Source organism: Tachypleus tridentatus, chromosome 7 (assembly GCF_004210375.1).
Source record: "Tachypleus tridentatus isolate NWPU-2018 chromosome 7, ASM421037v1, whole genome shotgun sequence".
NCBI classification, from domain to species: Eukaryota; Metazoa; Arthropoda; class Merostomata; order Xiphosura; family Limulidae; genus Tachypleus; species Tachypleus tridentatus.
This window is the reverse complement of record NC_134831.1, coordinates 173659804-173667396: the sequence shown is the minus strand read 5'-3', so window position 1 is coordinate 173667396 and position 7593 is coordinate 173659804. Positions and strand designations below refer to the sequence as shown.

Below are 7593 nucleotides of genomic sequence, written 5' to 3'. Positions count from 1 at the left end.
TGCTCCACCTATCCCTGAACTAGCACCTAAATGTTTAGATATCCACTTAATTATCTTAATTTGTAGAAAAAGAAAGTGTTTATAGCTTTCAAACAAACATGTGAAGAATGAACACTTAGTTCATTAATATTAATATGAATGTTGTTTATTTTAATTTATTTTATTACTAGTGTACAGCCCGTGACAAACGACGAGGTAAGTAAAACCACCCCAACCTCACAGCTTACCTTAACCTTACATTTCAAAACTTACTGACATAAACACATTTTGTGAAATAAAGCTTGACCATCTGTGAGTCGGCCCAACATGGCCAAGCGTGTTAAGGCGTGCGAGTCGTAATCTGAGGGTCGCGGGTTTGCATCCCGATCGCACCAAACATGCTCGCCCTTTCAGCCGTGGGGGCGTTATAAAGTGACGATCAATAACACTATTCGTTGGTAAAAGAGTAGCCTAAGAGTTGGCGGTGGGTGGTGATGACTAGCTGCCTTCCCTCTAGTCTTACACTACTAAATTAGGGACGGCCAGCACAGATAGCCCTCGACTAGCTTTGTGCGAAATTCCAAAACAAACAAACAAACCATCTGTGAGTCAAACAAAATTTAAATCATTCATGAAATAAATTCATGACATATTCATTGAATAATAATTTGTAAACATCTTTTAGATTAACAATTTTCAACATATATAAAAGTCAATAAGTTTGTCGAAAGGCGAAACGTTGGTTTAAATAAAAAGGTATTCTTTTAATTTATCTTGAGTGAAGGTAGTTTTTTTTTTCTTAACTTGTTTCAGAATTGGTAAGACTATGTTCCAAAAATAGCTATTATGTTATGTCGCATAGCAACAAAAGTATAACCTGATATTTTACCTAGTCTATGTGAAGTATATGCACATGAGAAATGGAAAATATTTGTTGATTTCTTATTACGAATGTTGAATAAACAGGTTTATTTTTTATCAAAAACGTTTTTGATATAACAGAAAATAACTTAATTCAGAATCGATATACTTGCTGGATCTAGGCTGTGTGATACCATCTTTATTTTCGGTATATTATACCAACATTCAGTTTAGTCACACGGTTTCGCGCCATTATCACACCCTTACAGAGATCTTGCAACCAGTGACTAAAATCATAAAAACCAGAAAATAATCGAACTATTCTATCTAAATAAACGTTTAAATATTGTTTTCTATTATCCAAACGAGACTGTTTGTTATACAAGAAGAAAAATAGTTTTTTACAGAATTTTACAAATATAGCAAGGTGAAAAAAAATATATTACATTGATAAATTGATTATAAAATATTATTGATTGATTGGTAATGGATATAGAAATAGTTATCAGATGTATAGTTGGAACTGAAAGGGTAAGAGAACATACATGAGTTTATTATATAATTTTACATACCTGTGATTATCGCCACTTTCTGGTCAACTTTCTTATCCGTAGATATAGAGGTTGACATCCTATATGTTTATACAAGTAATCTAGAAACAAACAGCAACATACTATTTTATTCTCAAGCCCCAAAAACCTATGGCTCGGTTTTAAAAATGTCAGTTTGAGAAAAACAAAACAACAACAAAAACAACTTTAATTATATTGCGTCAAATATGAATAACCTTCAAACAATAACACAAATGTAATACCAATAGGGAGGTACAAAAACACAATAAACAAATTCTCACACAAATAAAATATTTTTATTAGAAATATAAGTTTTGTTCAGTTCAGCGAAATTGTATTTGAAACACATTTACATATCACATTATTTCATGCAGAATAATAAACTTACCAGGAATTAGTGGACTTCAGACTGTTTGTACATCTCTTTACCCTTACGGTCAGACAAACTGCTGGTTGCTGATTCGTTAATCAAGCAAGCTTCTAGTTACTGATTGGTTGGTTAGGTTCATTTTGCAATGTTAGTCTTTTTTTGTAACTTTACGTTCTATCTTCAACATTCAGAAACCACGTGACTGATAAAAGATGATTTAAAACTTTTTTAATAATGCAATGTAAAGTGTACAATAGTTATAATTACAATTTTTCCCAGATTAACCTGGCACCATGAGATACTGTAGGTGGTTATCTGATGATCGAAATAACACGAAAAACTGGCGGATGGATCCATTAGTATTCAATAATAAATAATTTTTAAGTTTCACGTAACACGGAACTTCCTTTAATTATTTAATTATTTAACTGTTTTGATATTAAATATTAATATGGTTTTGTGATTTCACCTAAATCTGTAAATTAATATTTCTTTTTCACCAGTGTAAACTAATCAGGTGTCGATAGTTTGTAAGTTACACCACCAGGATATGATGTACCTTCACCTTAAGTGAACATGGTCATGATTCTGCCCTATGAGATCGACATGCAAGAATTAATTGAAAAACGTTCAATAACTTTACACAGTCTGTGGTAACATATGACTGTTTTATGGTCTACCAATAAAGTTAGCCTTTTGTAATCACGTGATTTGTTCCCTTATGTAGAATAACAGTACATAGATCAACCTGCAAAAATTAATTAAAACATTTTCAAACACTCCTACACAGTCAGTAGTTGTTGTATATAGTAGGCTTTCTTGTGAAATACATCTATCAGCAAAGCTGGGTTATAATAATAATATGCAATTTTATTTTAATAAATAAACAACTTGAACAGGAAGCTGGCTATGATTCTATGAAAATGCATCAGATATTTGTTATTTATTTTAGTAATCAATCTTCACATATTATTACTTAAAAATACTATATCTTACTCACAATTTAATATATTTATTGCAGTAGTACTTCTTTAAACACGGCACTTCTGGAATAATACAAAATAATTCTAATCGCACACACCGAAATATTTAGTCAATTTGTTTTAGGCCTGACATTAATTACGCCTTTATCAATCTGTGTACGTGTTTTGTGATAGTTTAAGTGGGGCTAAACATTATCGTACGTGGTACAAGAGATAAATAAATTGATTATGTTATTTTAAAATTAAAGATAGACTTTTAAAAAAACTTTGATAAGCTTTAAACACGTTGTTTCATCAAATATCTATTACAATTAAACTTACATCTACCCTTTGCGTACGTGCATGCATATTTTCAATTCAGATACAAACTGAGTATTATTATGCTAGATTATTTAACCTAACTAAAATATTTAATTACGTTAAATATCCTTTGAAAATTATTGATAACGAACCTTTAAATAATTATATTTAAAAATACACGTTCTTATGTATAGATAGGTGATGTTCATGTGACTATTTAAAAAGAAAATTAAATCACATACTCTTAAATAACAATACATTAGTGAGAGATCTTGAAAGCGAACCAACAGTTCAGGCATGACCAAGTGGTTAATGCGTTCGCGTCGTAATCGGATAGATGCAGGTTCGAGCCTCCGCCTTACTAAACATGATCGTCCAGTTGGCGTTACGATGTGATGGTCAATCTGACAATTCGTTGGTAAAAAGGGAAGACCAGAAGTTGGTAGTGTGGCGATGAATAGCTGCTTTCCCTCTAGTCTTGCACTGTAAATTAGGGACAGTCAGCACAGATGGCTCTCGTATTGCTTTGCGCGGAATTATTGAAAACAGACGAATGAACAAGCGATCCACAAGTCACAGTTTGTACCTGTATATAGATGCTGAAGATTTAACAACCTACGATAGTCATGATGGGATTATCCACTATGATAATAACGGTGTGTTAAGAAATAACAGTAATTATGATTTTCTAACGTGATCGTTGTGTATCTAAATGTTTTAGATGAACTTGTATATTGGCAGGTAAGTCATATGGCAACAGTAACTGTCTGTCAGAGGAAAGGTCGATTTGTTATGAGACTACTTCTAGGAATATTACTTGATCTCCCAATGTATATATTTAATATTGAGTTATCCAACTTAACATTTTACAATAGATGTCTATCAATAATTATTATTAATCGATATTCATGTGTTCGTGTACTCAAAATGTAATTGTAATTTGTATTCTCTTTGTTTAGGGTTAGTTTGCTCGTTATTTTGTAAAGTATCAATGGTCATTAAAAATCGTAGGGCTGGCAAGGGATCTAAACCTGTAATATAGAGGGTAAGAGTCACGATGAGGGTTACATAACATATATTACAACAAAACTATCAGAAGTCTACAGAAAATGAATTTAACTTACTGAGATTGAATAAAAATCGTTTTAATAACAAGAACATTTAGAAACATAATACATATGTATTACGTTTGCAGAATAAGTTGTTACTCAGATATTGCATATGTACATTAATATACCAACAAAAACAAATAATACTATTGTCTATCGGATGTACTTTACTTCCCAGAACTTTAAATATAGTCGGCATTTTCAGCTTCATATGAACGTACCTTAACAATACATACATACATATACTGATTTACATATTTACTTAGCGTCTAGACTGTTGGTGTTAGATAAGATCTGTTTTTAAAGTGGAAATACTACGTTGACACCACAGATATGATAGATACAATTACGACCGAATAAACCAATAGTGGTAGGTCGTATATTTAATTAATAATTTAAATCTTTATTTAGACATTAAACATTAATTGGAAGTGTTCGTTGTGTCTTGTGTTTATTAAAAATCACTGTATGATTTACCTGATTTATTAAAGAATCTATATAATGTTTATTGAAGCATTTTGCGGCTTTTCAAATGTTTCAAGTATTGAACAATTATTAGAATTCAGGAGAAATGTGACTTATATTAAAAAAATATAAACAATGATTGTATAATGGAAATTTCCTAAGAAGAGAGACATGTCAAAAATGTTCCTGTTTATGCTCTCAAGGTCATAAGAAGAGTTACAAAAGCTTTGTTAGAGTTTTTTTTTTTTGAAATTTGCACAAAGCTACTCGAGGGCTATCTGTGTTAGCCGTCCCTAATTTAGCAGTGTAAGACTAGAGGGAAGGCAGCTAGTCATCACCACCCACCGTCAACTCTTGGGCTACTCTTTTACCAACGAATAGTGAAATTGACCGTCACATTATAACGCCCCCACGGCTGAAAGGGCGAGCATGTTTGGCGCGACAGGGATGCGAACCCGCGGCCCTCAGATTACGAGTCGCACTCCTTAACACGCTCGGCCATGCCGTGCCCTTTTATAGAGGGACCGATCGTTTGTTTTTTTTTGGAAGTTCGTGTAAAGATACAAGAGAGCTATCGGCGCTAGCCGTCTCTAACTTAGCATTATAAGACTATAGAAAGAGAGCTAGTCATCACTACCCACCGTCAACTCTTGAGAAACTCTTTTAACAACGAAAAGTTGGATTAACAGTCACATTATAACGCCCCAACGGATTACGAGTCGTATGCCTTAACCACCAGGCCATGGCGACCATTCTTCAGGTTAAGTAAATTTGAATGGTTTTAAACTGAAATTCTGCCAATGTAACAGATGAAGAGATTATAAATCAAAGACAGGATATCCGTCTTTCATCCTATTTTCATATTTCCACAACCATAAAATGTCCAATATCAGAGGGAATTTCAATATTTAAACCATAATTTATAATTAAAAACTCTCGGTTAATCCAGATTATTTATAACCAAATCCTAGATGTAAACGTCCACAGCTAGTACAGCGATAAGTCTACGGATTTATAACTTTAAAATCAGAGGTTCGATTCACCTCGATGGACTCAGCAGATAGCCCGATGTGGCTTTGCGATAAGAAAACACACAAACACCTTCTCTTTACCAACGTAACGCATTACTGTTTAAGCTAATAATAAATGACATCGCTTTGTAGCAATTAGCAGGAATCTTTGTAGTAGTAATGAACGCTGAAGTGATTTTCACATTTTGTGGTCGAAGCACAAATAGTTTAATAGCATAAATTGACTATAATAACATCTCTGTTTGAAAAGGTCGTGTCTGTCTTTGTTAAAAAATACCCCATTTATACAAATACAACCGACATTGCATTGCTATAGTTAAATAAAATACACAGGTGTATTTTGTTCAAGAAAAAAATACATAAAGAAAAATGTAAAATAAAGATCTATAAAAGTTTAACCTTTACATACAACAGATACCTGCAAGTGAACCAAGATATTTATACAACATGAAGAGAATACTAAAAATATTTCATATATATATAAGGCATCAGGGCTAATTACGTTAAGACAGAAAATTGTGAAAAGCACATACTGTAACACGCACAAAAAACCTGCTCACATTGAACTAGATTTCCTAAACAAACATAATATCAGTATGATCTCCATTATTTGAATTCACACACAAAGATGATACACAACTACTTTTCATCTGTTGAAATACTTCACCAAAAATGTATGAAGGACTGTTGTCTGCATGTCAATCAATCAGTATAACACCAAGGAAGAGATACTAATTGGTAGTGATAAACACCAAGAGCCAGTGATAAACAGGAACCACTTGATCTTAGACCCTCTCTACAAGAAAAACATAAAGGAGTTGAATTACTAAATACATTAGATAGAGTTTATCATTGTGATTTGTTATACAGATTAATCTTGTAAGACCTAGAAAGTAAAATGAACAAAGATTACCCAACCATAAGTGGACAGAGATATAGAATGTATGGATAACTAGTGACATTAAGGGTAAATAAATAGGAATTTTTAAAAGCAGAAAGCGATAAGTCTATCTTCAAATGTATAAAGATGAAATACTAGAAGAAATATCTATTTTGTGTCTGATACAAAACATAGTGATACAATATTGTTTAATTAATATAAATACTTTCCAAATGGAAAGAAAAAGATTCGGACAGTAACAAAATATCAGTGTTCAAAGGTTTACAATCACAAATGAGAAAATGTTTAAAGGAAAATGACGCTTGAAATTCAGGATAAGTTTGTCTTTATAAAGGTTTTGCTAAAACCTGCAAAATTATCAATATTTATGTATAAATAATGACTGATTTCTGATCATTATTCCAGGCATTTGTTGAACTTGTTATATAAGCTAAATCTGATATTAGTTCAATTTCTTATATAAACCACACCAGGCATTGGTTTAACTTGTTACATAAACAACATCGGACACTCGTTATGCACGCCACTTCGGATATTGGTTCCATTCCTTATATAAACTATATCGGAAATTGGTTCAATTTGTTATATAAACCACGTCAGGCGTTGGTTTACATTATATAAACCGCATCAGGCATTGGTTAACCTTGTTATATAAACCACATCAGGAATTTGTTCAACTTATTATACAAACCACACAAGACATTAGTTCAACGTGTTACACAAATTACGTCACGAGTTGGTTCAACTTCTTAAATAAAACACGCGAGGAATTATTTCAACTAGTTATATAAACCAAACCATGTATTGGTTCAACTTGTTATGTAAAAAACATCAGGCATTGGTTTAACATTTTCCATAAACCACGTCAGACATTGGTTTAACATGTTATATAAACCACGCCAAGCATTTGTTCAACTTGTTATATAAACCTCGTCAGACAATGGTTCAAATTATTATATGAAACACATCATATATTGGTTCAGCTTATTATATAAACTACATCAAACGTTGGTTAAACTTAT

At 32.2% G+C, this 7593-nt stretch overlaps 1 long non-coding RNA gene across 1 annotated transcript; it reads right to left on the bottom strand.

The window, feature by feature from the left end:
• Window positions 1–710: 710 nt before the first annotated feature.
• LOC143257272 (uncharacterized) lies at window positions 711–6459 on the bottom strand. Its single transcript, XR_013031758.1, has 4 exons — window positions 6231–6459; window positions 1801–1984; window positions 1413–1492; window positions 711–1127 (listed from the first exon to the last, which is right to left on the bottom strand). It is a non-coding gene; the product is annotated as an uncharacterized LOC143257272 (long non-coding RNA).
• Between the last annotated feature and the right edge of the window lie 1134 nt (window positions 6460–7593).